The sequence below is a fragment of the Pseudophryne corroboree genome, chromosome 11 (genome assembly GCF_028390025.1).
Source record: "Pseudophryne corroboree isolate aPseCor3 chromosome 11, aPseCor3.hap2, whole genome shotgun sequence".
Classification (NCBI taxonomy): domain Eukaryota; kingdom Metazoa; phylum Chordata; class Amphibia; order Anura; family Myobatrachidae; genus Pseudophryne; species Pseudophryne corroboree.
In genome coordinates, this window is record NC_086454.1 from 314,894,087 (window position 1) to 314,910,245 (window position 16,159).

General features: G+C 46.1%; 1 protein-coding gene across 3 annotated transcripts in view; it reads left to right on the plus strand.

Annotated features, from left to right (window-relative positions):
- Nucleotides 1-5,927: 5,927 nt before the first annotated feature.
- Nucleotides 5,928-16,159, plus strand: part of LOC134970219 (thyrotropin-releasing hormone receptor-like) — an 83,268-nt gene continuing 73,036 nt past the window's right edge. Inside the window, exon 1 of one of the 3 annotated variants that reach the window (XM_063946227.1) lies at nucleotides 5,928-6,210. The gene's annotated coding sequence lies outside the window, so the exon portion shown is untranslated. The other 2 variants (XM_063946229.1, XM_063946228.1) reach the window with 2 other exon arrangements.

The window sequence follows — 16,159 nt, forward strand, 5'->3', positions numbered from 1 at the left end:
TTTCTTTCCTTCCCAGCAGCCACTACTGCCAGCCTCCATCACCATTTCATGTCTCACAAGAGCTCTATCCCATGGAACAGAGGCTGGATAGGCCCCTAGAATTTTTTTTTACAGTCAACATATGCGTGTTCAGATATGTTCTGAAATGCATTCACTGGGCCTGTGTCAAGAGTCGTTTTGTGCATGCTCATATTTCCAGCATTGTGTATACAGAAAGTAAGAAAAGCTAGTGACCTGGCTAATGTCGGGTCATTATACTACTGCATTATAAAGCTATTTAGCCTTCACTTGTTCATGTGCAAAGCCCTACACAGCTGCCTAGTTAGCCTCATGTGTAATAACTGTCTGTGCAGTGTAATATCTGGGTCCAGGGGGGCCCACCACACACTCCGCACCCATTTTCTAAATACCCACCTCTCCAGAGTCCCCCGCCGGCGGCAGCATCACTCTACAAATCTCCGGTAAATAGCATGGCGGCCATTTTGCCAGAGACTTGTGCATGTGCAGTAAGAAAACTTCTGGGCAAATCCCCCTCTTCTGTTAATACGCACTTGTGTCAGTGCTAGTCATTGTAATACAGATGTCACGGCTAGGGTTGTTTGTCAATCCGGACTAGATTGAGCTGCTGGGTTTTGGCTTGGGACCTTAAGACGGAATTGGGCTGTCTTAATCAGTGGCGGATCTTGCCACGGGCAAGCAGGACTTTTGCCCGGGGCGCCGCCTTCCGGAGGGCGCCGCACCGTGGCAAGATCCGCCACTGCTGCCCGCTGTGTCCCTGTCCGCCTCCGCTGCCGTCCCCGTCCCCATCCCCGTCCCCGTCCCCGTCCGCCTCCTGAAGGGAACTAGACGCTATGCGTCTAGTTTCCCTTCCTGGAGAGTAACTTTGCTGAGCGGTGCGCGATGACGTCATCGCGCACCGCACAGCAAAGGTCCTCTCTACGAAGGGAACTAGACTCATAGCGTCTAGTTTCCCTTCGTGGAGAGGACCTTTTGCTGTGCGGTGCGCGATGACGTCATCGCGCACCGCTCAGCATTCAAGCGGCGCTTTTAATGTACAGGGGGCGTAATTGACCACGCCCCCTGTATTAGGCCACGCCCCATTTCCTGCACGGGGCGCAGAGCGCCCTTGAACCGGCCCTGGTCTTAATATAGGATCTACTCATTCATAGAAGTGACAGTTTGGCAAAGTTGGAACACCTGACTGGATGCTGTATGAGGAGAATTGAGTTGGTGATGTGGTACCAGCTATATGGGAAACTGGAGCACTGGGGTGATGAGTTACCAGTGCGATAGAAAAGCTGGGAAGTTCATAACACTGAGGGTTCACAATCACTGGGATGAGTTTAACCAGTAAATCTGGAAGTGCTGCAAGGAATTTTCAGGAGCAGCTTTACAGGAACGCTGGGATAGGCTGTACCAGCGAATTCTGTAATTCTGCAATGGATTGCAGGAGCAGCTCTTCAGGAACACTGGGGTAGACTGTACCAGCAGATTGTAAAGGCTGCAATGGAGTTGTAGGGCAGCTCTTCAGGAACGCTGGGTTAGGCTGTACCAGCAAACTGGAAATGCTGCAATGAAAAACTAAGCAGCCCTTCAGGATCCTAGTCTGTCTGTCTTTGCCCAGTTTTGTTCTATAACTGTTGTTCTAATTGTAATGCGCAACGGAATATGTTGCGCTATATAAGAAACTGCTAAATAATAATAATAATAATTACTGGGATTGGCTGTAACGGTGAATCTGAATATGCTGCGATGATGAAATGAGCAGCCTTTCCTAATCACTGGGATTGGCTGTACCAGTAAATCTGGATATGCTGCGATGATGAACTGAGCAGCCCTTTAGGATCACTGGGATTGGCTGTACCGGTTAATCTGGATATGCTGTGATGCTGAGCTAAGCAGCTGAACTGGATAGCTCAGGAAGCCAGGGAGTGCTGGAGATGGAAACTGCACTAGTCTTGAATTCAACAGAAGAGTCTGGCACTTGCAACAGGTTGATAGACAACAAAGCACTGTCGATTTGCTGGTATTCAGGATTTATACCCCTGGCTTGCTGCTGATTGGTGGTGATGATCACATGACTGTGAAAAGGTTCCTGAGTGGACTCTGGGGGTCATTCCGAGTTAATCGCTAGCTGACGTTGTTCGCTGCGTAGCGATCATTGAAAAAAAAACGGCTAATCTGCGCATGCGTATGCACCGCAATGCGCACGTGCGTCGTATGGGTATGAAGTCCATTGTGGTTTTGCACTGGTTCTAGCAACGATTCCAATCGCACAGCTGATCGCAAGGAGATTGATAGAAAGAGGGTGTTTATGGGTGTCAACTGACCATTTTCTGGGAGTGTTTGGAAAAACGCAGGCGTGACTGGGCGAACACTGGGCGGGTATCTGACGTCATTACCGTGTTACTCGTCGCAGCAAACACTGCACAGGATAAGTAACTACAGGGCTGGTCTTGTTTTGCACAAAATGTGTTTGCAGGCGCTCTGCTGCGCAGGCGTTCGCATTCCTGCAAAGTAAAAATACACTCCCCCGTGGGCGGCGACTATGCGTTTGCACGGCTGCTAAAAACTGCTAGCGAGCGATCAACTCAGAATGCCCCCTCTGAGCAGTCAGCTGATCAGAACTGTAATGGCTCCGTCCATTACTGGTTTTGGAGGGAACTGCTGACGTGGAGTGGGCAGTGGAGAGTGACAATGGGTGGCAGGCCTGGGAGCGCTGGTAATGGAGACACAGTGCAGCAGTAGACAGCGCAGGACACCAGACGGACCAGTGGATGACGGACAGCGCCTCAGAGTGCGCCGCAGGTAAGAGAGAGCATGGCTGGGGAGCACTGAATACCTCCATTTTGTGACAACGGGAGGTGTGTGTTGGTGTGTTCTGTAATTAAAAGATATGGTATAAATGGTCATACAGATAAGCTGTGTTTAATTAATAGTGACGCAACTGAATGTAAAATAGGTAAAAAGTTGCAATAGGGATCAGTGCTTACTATACAAGCTACAGCAGACCTAACACAGAGGCGAGGAGGGTGGATGGACGAAAATGATGCATGCAGTATTCACATGCAGTAGTCAATATGGCAACTTCATATGGTCGATAGGGTCAAAAGGTCGACAGGCAAAAGGTTGTCAGGTTCAAAATGTCGACATGGCAACAGTCGACACACTTTTGTGTGTGTGTTTTTCACTTTTTTTCAACTATTGCTTGGTTTACCATCCATGTGGACTGCGATTGGGAGCAGCAACCTGTGCTTAGCGCAGCACTAGTGGAGCAAGGCGCCTTGCCTGAAGCATGGCGAGTGAAGCAAAAACACGAGGATCTACGTTACCACTAATTGGGGTCACAAGTGAATAAACATACAAAATTACACCAAAACAACATAAGAAAAATGCGTCAACCTTTGTTGTTGACTATTTCCATGTTGACCTTTTGACCCTGTCAATCTTTTGTACTGTCTACCTTTTACATGTTGACCTTTTGACCCTGCCGACCTAATGCGTGTCGGCCATCTGGTGTCGACATACTGACTATCTAATAACTGTAGATCCTTTATACCACATCCCAGTGTTCAAGCAGTCTCTGGAAATGACATGTGTGACGGTTCATTAATAAATATAACCATGGATCATATTTGCCATCTGTTCCGGAAAAATTTCAATGATTCAACTTTTTATTCCTCCAACTGTTCGTTGGCCGACCCTACCTGAAGCCAGTGGTGTGCTATACAAATACAAGGGGACATAAGGCGGTTCCTAGCAGGAGATTGTATGAAAGTCATATTGCAAACACATGATGGTTTCAAAGGGATCTGTGGTCTCTGTACAAACTGTACTGTATACAGAATAATCTGCACCACCTACTGTATTGTGACTTAAATGAGGGTTAGAGTACAATCAGGCTGAAAGCAGCCACAAGCAGGTTACAAACTACCCTATTAGTGGCAATATATAACATAAAGGGTAGAGTTCCCCACTTACCTATTTAATTATCATGCACAAAGAAACATAATCCATAAAAGCACAGTATAAACATTTAACTTTATTACTCCCAGAATATACAGTACTGTATACTGTAGAATCCTTTCCACCTGGAGGAATGTTCGTCTAGAATCTCATGTCTAATGAATGTAATCATTTTGGAGGGGTAACTTGCCGTTCTCACTGCCTCAGGTCTATCTATAAACATAGGCCATATAGGTGAATGCCTAGGATGCACGGCAATGCTTGGTAGTGAGACTGGCTACAGTTTAAGGGACATCATCTAAAATATTGCCATGGGCACCAAATTTATCAGGGTTAACGTGTGGCATAACACAGGGCTGCCAAGTATAATCCTGTGTCCAAATATATTGGGAACATAGATATCTCATCCAAAAAGAAGGAAAAGTCATTGGCTGATGCAAAGAAAGCAGAGCAATGCGTTTGTCACCCTCCCCAGCTGTGGATACCATATACCAAATATTTAGCTGCTCCTCTTCTTCTCCTTTTTTTTCTTCTTCTTCTTCTTCTTCTTCTTCTTCTTCTTCTTCTTCTTCTTCTTCTTCTTCAGTCAGAAATACAAAGCAATGTTCATGGCAAGGACAGGGTTAATTTGACTGAGCATATAAAAAAAGGGGGGGTTGTCTATAAAAGTACAATCACTGATTTAATAAATAATAATAATAATAATAATAATAATAATAATAATAATAATAATAATAATACAGACCCAATACCTTTGGAGGAATGACTAGTGCTCTGCCCAAGCAGAATGGTTCAGCACCAGAGACAGCTCCCTGCTGAGAATGAACACTGTGGCAGTTGCATCTGTCCTCCAGCTGTATGATAGGGCTAAGTACACCTGTAAGAGAGGTTAGTGTATGGTTAGTATATAATATGTCACAGCAGATCCCAGCTGCCAATCCTCATTCATTCCTGATTTACAGATATGTCATCTAAGATGTTCTGCAGCAACCAATGACTTGATGTAAAGCCAACCTACATTACTCATGTTCTATCTCTCCTCCAGGTACATATAACTAATGACTAACAGAGAGAGATTTATATAATATAATATATATAAATATATACTTACTCGTCTAGGGCATATTCTATGGGGTATCTCTCTCTCTCTCACACTCTCTCAATATAGATATAGATTTATAGGTATATAGATATATACATGCATTATAGAGATTAGAAATATAATAGTTGCCATAAAATGCAGTCACCCAGTGTCAGCATGACAGTATACAGAGATAGATAGATAGATAGATAGATAGATAGATAGATAGATAGATAGATAGATAGATAGATAGATAGATAGATAGAATGGTTACAGTATATATAATAGTGTCAGCATGGCAGTATACGGATAGATGATAGATAGATAGATAGATAGATAGATAGATAGATAGATAGATAGATAGATAGAATGGTTACAGTATATATAATAGTGTCAGCATGGCAGTATACAGATGGATGGATATATAGATAGATGATAGAATGGTTACAGTATGTATATATATATATATATATATATATATATATATATATATTAGTGTCAGCATGGCAGCATTTGGCAGTATACAGATGGATATATAGATAGATGATAGAATGGTTACATTATGTATGTATGTATATATATATATATATATATATATATATATATTAGTGTCAGCATGGCAGCATTTGGCAGTATACAGATGGATATATAGATAGATGATAGAATGGTTACAGTATGTATATATATATACTGTATATATATATATATATATATTTATTAGTGTCAGCATGGCAGTATACAGATGGATATATAGATAGATGATAGAATGGTTACAGTATATATATATATATATATATATATATATATTGGTGTCAGCATGGCAGCATTTGGCAGTATACAGATGGATGTCCTCTGTGCTGCACACGCATTGGATTACTCATGCTGCTGACTATATACCCCCACACACACAGAGAGGAGCCCCCTGCCATGTCTCTGGGTGACCCTGGATTGGGGATGTGGAGGGGACGGGTCTCTTCTCTCATAGGCTGTTGTGTGGAATAGGAGCCATCACTGGTAAGAAGTCCCCATATAACTGTTAGCCACAGAGGATAAGCTGAGGGCTGGGCACGGAGTGCAGAAGACAAGTGTCAGTCACCCGGACCTGAGACCTCACCAGCTGCACCCAGCAGGCTGTGCCAGGGCTGCGGCCACTTACAGCACAGGTGAGTGAGTGAGTGGTAAATGCACCGTGCTCCGGCAGCAGCCAGGGATCACCCCGCGCATCTCCCCGCTGGCAGCAGCAGTGTTCTGCACTGGAGGACTTGGGATTTCTGCAACATTCCGTATCTTTATTTCTGCAGTGAAATGATTTGTCCCATCTTATGGTCAGAGACCCGCTGGCTGTATACAGAGACCCGCTGGCTGTATACAGGGGCTGGCAGTGGAGAAGAGATCGGACTATTCTTGTGTCACCAGGCTCTGTTATATTAATGAGAAGAGTTCACATTTCTTTTGGACACTGGCTGTGGCAGAACACGGGGTAAGTATATGACACAGACGGGCACTGTTTGTGGCAGAACACAGGTTAGGTTAATGTACAGGTGGGCACTGGCAGAACACAGGGCATGTGTTTGTATAGGTGGGTACCGGCTTAGGAAGAATATAGAGTACGTGTTTGTACAGTTGGGCACTGGCTGTGGCAGGACAAGGGGTAAGTATATGTACAGATGGGCACTGGCTGTGGCAGGACACGGGGTAAGTATATGTACAGTTGGGCACTGGCTGTGGCAGGACATTGGGTACTGGCTGTAGCAGGACACGGGGTAAGTATATGTACAGATGGGTACTGGCTGTGGCAGAACACGGGGTAAGTATATGAAACAGGCGGGCACTGGTTGTGGCAGAACACAGGTTAGGTTGATGTACAGGTGGGTACCGGCTTAGGAAGAATATAGAGTACGTGTTTGTACAGATGGGCACTGGCTGTGGCAGGACACGGGGTAAGTATATGTACAGTTGGGCACTGGCTGTGGCAGGACATTGGGCACTGGCTGTAGCAGGACACGGGGTAAGTATATGTACAGTTGGGCACTGGCTGTGGCAGGACACAAGGTAAGTATATGTACAGATGGGTACTGGCTGTGGCAGGACACGGGGTAAGTATATGACACAGATGGGCACTGTTTGTGGCAGAACACAGGTTAGGTTAATGTACAGGTGGGCACTGGCAGAACACAGGGCATGTGTTTGTATAGGTAGGTAAAGGCTTAGGAAGAATATAGAGTACGTGTTTGTACTGATTGGCACTGGCTGTGGCAGGACACGGGGTAAGTATATGTACAGATGGGCACTGGCTGTGGCAGGACACGGGGTAAGTATATGTACAGATGGGCACTGGCTGTGGCAGGACACGGGGTAAGTATATGTACAGTTGGGCACTGGCTGTGGCAGAACACGGGGTAAGTATATGTACAGATGGGCACTGGCTGTGGCAGGACACGGGGTAAGTATATGTACAGTTGGGCACTGGCTGTGGCAGGACATTGGGCACTGGCTGTAGCAGGACACGGGGTAAGTATATGTACAGTTGGGCACTGACTGTGGCAGGACACGAGGTAAGTATATGTACAGATGGGTACTGGCTGTGGCAGGACACGGGGTAAGTATATGACACAGATGGGCACTGTTTGTGGCAGAACACAGGTTAGGTTAATGTACAGGTGGGCACTGGGAGAACACAGGGCATGTGTTTGTATAGGTGGGTAAAGGCTTAGGAAGAATATAGAGTACGTGTTTGTACTGATTGGCACTGGCTGTGGCAGGACACGGGGTAAGTATCTGTACAGATGGGCACTGGCTGTGGCAGGACACGGGGTAAGTATATGTACAGTTGGGCATTGGCTGTGGCAGAACACGGGGTAAGTATATGTACAGATGGGCACTGGCTGTGGCAGGACACGGGGTAAGTATATGTACAGATGGGCACTGGCTGTGGCAGGACACGGGGTAAGTATATGTACAGTTGGGCACTGGCTGTGGCAGAACACGGGGTAAGTATATGTACAGATGGGCACTGGCTGTGGCAGGACACGAGGTAAGTATATGTACAGATGGGTACTGGCTGTGGCAGGACACGGGGTAAGTATACGTACAGATGGGCACTGGCTGTGGCAGGACACGGGGTAAGTATATGTACAGTTGGGCACTGGCTGTGGCAGAACACGGGGTAAGTATATGTACAGATGGGCACTGGCTGTGGCAGGACACGAGGTAAGTATATGTACAGATGGGTACTGGCTGTGGCAGGACACGGGGTAAGTATATGACACAGACGGGCACTGTTTGTGGCAGAACACAGGTTAGGTTTATGTACAGGTGGGCACTGGCAGAACACAGGGCATGTGTTTGTATAGGTGGGTAAAGGCTTAGGAAGAATATAGAGTACGTGTTTGTACTGATTGGCACTGGCTGTGGCAGGACACCGGGTAAATATATGTACAGATGGGCACTGGCTGTGGCATGACACGGGGTAAGTATATGTACAGTTGGGCACTGGCTGTGGCAGGACACGGGGTAAGTATATGTACAGATGGGCACTGGCTGTGGCAGGACACGGGGTAAGTATATGTACAGTTGGGCACCGGCTCTGGCAGAACACAAGAAAGGAGTTTGTATAGGTGGGCACCGGCTTAGGAAGAACATAGGGTAGGTGTTTGTAGAGGTGGGCACCAGCTATGCCAAAACACAGGGAAAGTGTATGTACAGGTATGTATGTAGGCACCGGTTATGGCATAATACAGGGTAAATGTTTGTACAGGTTGACACTGGCTTTGGCAGACATAGGTGGCACTGGCTATAGCAGACACAGGGACACTGGCTGTGGCAGACACAGGGGGCATTGGCTGTGGCAGACACAGGGTAGGTGATAGTACAAGTTGGGCACTGGCTGTGACAGACACAGGGGGCACTGGCTTTGGCAAAACACAGGGGGCACTGGCTGCGGCAGACACAGGGACACTGGCTGTGGCAGACACAGGGTAGGTGATAGTACAAGTTGGGCACTGGCTGTGACAGACACAGGGGGCACTGGCTTTGGCAAAACACAGGGGGCACTGGCTGCGGCAGACACAGGGGGCATTGGCTGTGGCAGACACAGGGGCACTGGCTGCGGCAGACACAGGGGGCATTGGCTGTAGCATACACGGGGCACTGGCTGTGGCAGACACAGGGGGCACTGGCTGTGGCAGACACAGGGGGCATTGGCTGTGGCAGACACAGGGGGCATTGGCTGTGGCAGACACAGGGGCACTGGCTGTGGCACACAGGGAGCACTGGCTGTGGCAGACACAGGGTAGGTGATAGTACAAGTTGGGCACTGGCTGTGACAGACACAGGGGCACTGGCTGTAGCAGACACAGGGGGCATTGGCTGTGGCAGACACAGGGTAGATGATAGTACAAGTTGGGCACTGGCTGTGACAGACACAGGGGGCACTGGCTGTGGCACACAGGGGGCACTGGCTGTGGCAGATACCGGGGGCACTGGCTGTGGCACACAGGGGGCACTGGCTTTGGCAGACACAGGGGGCATTGGCTGTGGCACACAGGGAGCACTGGCTGTGGCAGATACCGGGGGCACTGGCTGTGGCAGATACCGGGGGCACTGGCTGTGGCAGATACAGGGGGCACTGGCTGTGGCAGATACCAGGGGCACTGGCTGTGGCTTGCACTGCCACATTATGGCTTAGAGTAAAATGTTTTTATGATGCTGGTTTGCTGGAATGTGATTTATCTCCACCTACAAACAGTTTGTCCCCAGCCATAGAGATACACCAGGGGTTCCATCAGCTTCTGCAGAAGCATTCTCTGTACTCTGCAGACGGTTTCTTTCATCGGGCAATTACCACCCCTGAGAGGATCAGTTTGATGGTATCATTAGGTTCCATAGGAGGACAGTAACTCACCATAATTCATATGCAGACATCGGGGTCCATGGAGAGAGAGAAAAATGTAATGGATAAGTTTCCTAGGACCTTCCTGAGCCATGGAATACAGAACTAGGCATGCTGAGACATGTAGTTCCACAACTGCTGGTGAGCAACATTTTGTTTACCTATAGAATGGAGTGGTGAAGAGATATATAATAGAGGTATGTCAAAATGCAGTGTTTGAAATGTGTGTGTGTGTGTGTGTGTGTGTGTGTGTGTGTGTGTGTATACACAGTATATCTATCTATGTATATATATGTATATATGTATGTGTATATATATATATATATAAAATGTATATATATATATCTCTATATATGTATATATATATATATATATATATGTGTGTATATATGTATCTATATATATATATGTGTGTATATATATGTATATATATATATATATGTGTGTGTGTATGTATATATATATATATATATATATATGTATGTATATATATATATATATATATATGTATATATATCTGCATATGTATATATATATATATATATATATATAAAATCCATACTTTCAATGTATCTTTATGGATAGTTGTAAATGAGGAGTGTTTATGGAGCAGCAGGCAGGATTACTCTATCTAGAGATCTGACTCCATAAACTTACAACACACGTCATATAATACAGATGCTATAGCAGTATATTGGACCATATCAGTTAATGTAACTGCTGTATTGCCAATAATCCAATCTGTCCTATCTTCATTGTGACCTAACTACTGAATCTGTTTGCTTCTGCCACAGCCTGATGCACTGAAATCAGATAATCCCATTTACTGTATGTAACACTGGTGTAGCTACAAATAACTATATGTATACCTGCTGATGTCTCAGGAGAGAAGAACAGTCCAGTGTTTCCTTTGTTGGTGAATAGTTCTATTTATATGTTCTGTGTTCCCATACTTAGGCAGGACTGGTATTAACAATTCAGTTTCTTATTTTTATACATATTAAATGCTGGTGGTTGTTGTTGTTTTTTTTAATGGTGAAAGTACACTATGTAATGGTGAAAGTACACTATGTAATGGTGAAAGTACAGTATGCAATCAGTCACCAAACAAATGTGCTGGATGTCAGGTTTGGGTTTAATCTCTGTGTTGCATGATCACTCATGTGAGTGATAGAAGCAGTTTATCTGCAGAGGATAAATACTTTGTTGTATGGTGATCCCAGCAATGTATTACACTGGCTGATCAGAGTCAAGCATTAATGTCAAATTAATAAGCAGAACGCAATGCGTGGGGGTTTGGTATAATCATAACAGTTATTCTAGTCTTCCACACCTGTTATTACAGGTACTGCACCCAGACAGGCATTGTTTACTAGTGTTATGCTGATTTTCTGGCTAGCAAAAAAAATAAGTATCTGCATAATAATATAAATATTGAGGAGTTTGTATGTTCTCCCTGGTGCTCAGGTTTCCTCCCACAGAGCAGAAATGTACTCACGGGTCACCTGGCTGGTGACTAAAGGGGGGTACTCACGGGAGAGATGTGTGCTGAGCGATCTTAACACAGACCGCTCAGCACACATCTCTCACCCCGCTCAGCACAGCGCGATGTGCTGCTGAGCGAGGGGGAAAGCCGACGGGGGGGCCGCTCACTTCACACAGCGGTAAAGTGAGCGACCCGCTAGATTGAGCCTGCATGCAGCTCAATCTAGCACCGGCGATAGCGATGCGCGGGGCCGCGCATCGCTATCGCTGGAGGGCATACACACGGCAGATCCGTGCTTAAAATCTAAGCAATCTAGCAAGATTGCTTAGATTTTAAGCACGGATCTCTCCGTGTGTACCCCCCTTAACCTCCAGCAGTGCAGGGACTCATGTGAATAAATGGCTGCACAATGGGGGTAATTCCAAGTTGATCGCAGCAGGACATTTTTTATCAGTTGGGCAAAACCATGTGCACTGCAGGGGGGGCAGATATAACATGTGCAGAGAGAGATAGATTTGGGTGTGGTGAGTTCAATCTGCAATTTAAATTGCAGTGTAAAAATAAAGCAGCCAGTATTTACCCTGCACAGAAACAAAATAACCCACCCAAATCTCTCTCTCTGAACATGTTATATCTGCCCCCCCCCCCTGCAGTGCACATGGTTTTGCCCAACTGCTAAAAAAAAATCCTGCTGCGATCAACTTGGAATTACCCCCAATATGGTGGGACAATATCAGTGATCACAGTATAAATAAATGATGATGATAGGAATAATAATATAGATACATGGATGAAAAGCACGTACAGGGGCCTGATAAATGATGAATGAATGTAGTCAAAATTTCTACTTGACACTGATTAAATCTCCAGATGCAGAGCTGTTGGACATGAGTCGTATGTCAGTGCCTGGATGTTGTGACTCTCGTTGTGGCAGCATGTGAGCACAGTGGCTAGCATTGTGACAGTGACTGTTGTGTGTGATTATGTATTCTCTGTATAGTGGTGCATAATATGATTGGTGCAGTGTAAATCAATTATATGAATATTCGTGGGGTTGGCAATGTTGTTATTATTATGATTCATATTATTATTATTATTATTATTATTATTGTTGTTGTTTGTTCGCAGTGAGGGATAACAGGGCATAAAGGATGAGGAAGACAAAATAGATGCAGATATGAAAACACATATCACATTCTAATTGGAAGAGGTCAAAGCTGAAGCTACAGGAGAGAGCAGAGCTCATGACGGAGATTGAGGGGGTATTGGATTGTTAGCAGTGGGAGCTCTTAAAGGGGCCCATTTATCATTATATATCTGCAGCAAATCCCCCTGAAAACACCCGTTTACAGGGGATATACAGAAATATTTAGTCTCTCACCCATGTGTAAAGGAGATTTCTCAGTTATCTTCTGGGGTTCGGTAGGGAATGCCGGCGGTTAGGATGTGGCATCCCGATGAGCAGAATCCCGACAGGGGAAGGTGAGTATACTTATCTTCCACACATGGCCCCCTAACCCTAAATCCTCCCTCCCCCACCCACAGCCTAACCCTAACCCTTCCCACTGCAGGATAAACCTAACCTTCCTCCCCGCAGCCTAACCCTAACCCTTCCTCCCCGCAGCCTAAACCTACGCCCCCCGCAGCCTAACCTTAACTTTCAGTGTTGGTGCCTGTACCTATCCCCATCTTCTTGCAGCCTAAGCCTTCCCACATCCATCCCCCCCTGCAGCCTAACCCAAACCCTCTGGGTGGGAGTGCCTAACCCCCCCTCCCCGCAGGCAAACCCTAAGCTCCCCCCCCCCCTTCCACACTTGGTTGTTTGGGATCCTGGCGGTAAGGATTCCGGTGCCGGGTAGGTGATCCTGTTTGAGATGCCGATGTCAGCATTCCGAGTAGTGTCGGGAGCCCAGCGTCAGTATTTTAACTGCGGAGATCCCGACCGCTGGGATCTTGACTGGATCCCTCCATTTCCGACAGCAGCTGCTGTTCTATGGGGGATACAATGCTGTCAAATTCACCAAGCTTAGCCCCCACAGCTAACGGCATCTGAAGATGGCGCTAGCCCATTGAAGTCTATGGCTACACTTTGCAAATAAAAATAACGGCAGAGGGGTCCTACAGAACCTTCTCTGGCAATGGCCACCCAGCTGACCACGAATACACTGGAGTCCCTTCACTGGAATGACTACATCGCAAGAATAGGCTCCTAATATCCCACCCAGATCGCACTGCAAATGTGATTATTGATTAATGGTTCCCATAAGGAGATGGGTTTCAGATGAGGCATAGGGGAATCTATATGTGTGTAGGCACATGAGAGAAGCGTGGAAGCAGCAGGAATGAGAGGTTGCTATCAGAGACGAGGAGCAAGTCAGAGGTAGATCTGTGTGGGGTGGTGGGAATGCATGTGAGATCTGAGATGAATGTAGGGGCAGTGTCGGACTGGGGCATGTAGGGCCCACCGGGGGAATGCAGTGGTAGGGGCCCATGATTAGGGGTGTGGCCAGTCTGTAGAGGGGGTGGGGTCTGCCACCTCATTGGTTTGACTCACCATTAGACAGTGCAATGTCTGGGCAATTTTATAAATATATACAGTAAATTCAGCTGCTGCATGCATGATAATGTACCATATTAATAACAGCAATGCACTGTAGAAAATACACCATAGTCCAGTTTAAGGTAACATATGTATAAAGTATAATTCAAGTGCACAGTCTAGAACCTGATCCTTAGAGCAGGAGGTGGGGCCCAGGCAGTGGGGCCCACCGGTGGTTTCCCCTGTACCCCTGTGGGCCAGTCTAAGCCTGTGTAGGTGTGGTATTGAGTGCTTTGTAGATGAGGGGGATTCATTTGCATTGTATTCTGGAGAACACGGGCAGTTAGTGCAGTGATTTGCAGATTGGTGCAGCAAAGTGTCTAGACAGGAGGGTTGGTGTTACTGCAGGGCCCTAAGGTGGTTCGAAGTGTGGAAAAATGGATGAGGTTACAGTAGTCATGGTGGGAAATGGTGAGAGCGTCTTGATAGCATATTGGGGAAGAAAAGGGCATGTTCTGACTAGAGATGAGCGGGTTCGGTTTCTCTGAATCCGAACCCGCCAGAACTTCATGTTTTTTTTCACGGGTCCGAGCGACTCGGATCTTCCCGCCTTGCTCGGTTAACCCGAGCGCGCCCGAACGTCATCATGACGCTGTCGGATTCTCGCGAGGCTCGGATTCTATCGCGAGACTCGGATTCTATATAAGGAGCCGCGCGTCGCCGCCATTTTCACACGTGCATTGAGATTGATAGGGAGAGGACGTGGCTGGCGTCCTCTCCGTTTAGACACTTGATTTACTAATTTTGGGGAGCATTAGGAGTACTCAGTAGTGTACAGTGCAGAGTTTTGCTGATAGTGACCAGTGACCACCACTTTTATTTATAATCCGTTCTCTGCCTGAAAAAAGCGATACACAGCACACAGTGACTCAGTCACATACCATATCTGTGTGCACTGCTCAGGCTCAGGCCAGTGTGCTGCATCATCTATTATCTATATATAATATTATATATCTGTCTGACTGCTCAGCTCACACAGCTTATAATTGTGGGGGAGACTGGGGAGCACTACTGCAGTGCCAGTTATAGGTTATAGCAGGAGCCAGGAGTACATAATATATTATATAGTGAGTGACCACCAGACACACAGTGCAGTTTATTTAATATATCCGTTCTCTGCCTGAAAAAAGCGATACACACAGTGACTCAGTCAGTCACATACCATATCTGTGTGCACTGCTCAGGCTCAGGCCAGTGTGCTGCATCATCTATATATATTATATATCTGTCTGACTGCTCAGCTCACACAGCTTATAATTGTGGGGGAGACTGGGGAGCACTACTGCAGTGCCAGTTATAGGTTATAGCAGGAGCCAGGAGTACATAATATTATATTAAAATTAAACAGTGCACACTTTTGCTGCAGGAGTGCCACTGCCAGTGTGACTAGTGACCAGTGACCTGACCACCAGTATATAATATTAGTAGTATACTATCTCTTTATCAACCAGTCTATATTAGCAGCAGACACAGTACAGTGCGGTAGTTCACGGCTGTGGCTACCTCTGTGTCGGCACTCGGCAGCCCGTCCATAATTGTATATACCACCTAACCGTGGTTTTTTTTTCTTTCTTTATACATACATACTAGTTACGAGTATACTATCTCTTTATCAACCAGTCTATATATTAGCAGCAGACACAGTACAGTGCGGTAGTTCACGGCTGTGGCTACCTCTGTGTCGGCACTCGGCAGCCCGTCCATAATTGTATATACCACCTAACCGTGTTTTTTTTTTCTTTCTTTATACATACATACTAGTTACGAGTATACTATCTCTTTATCAACCAGTCTATATTAGCAGCAGACACAGTACAGTGCGGTAGTTCACGGCTGTGGCTACCTCTGTGTCGGCACTCGGCAGCCCGTCCATAATTGTATATACCACCTAACCGTGGTTTTTTTTTCTTTCTTTATAGTCATACTAGTTACGAGTATACTATCTCTTTATCAACCAGTCTATATTAGCAGCAGATACAGTACAGTGCGGTAGTTCACGGCTGTGGCTACCTCTGTGTCGGCACTCGGCAGCCCGTCCATAATTGTATATACCACCTAACCGTGGTTTTTTTTTCTTTCTTTATACATACATACTAGTTACGAGTATACTATCTCTTTATCAACCAGTCTATATTA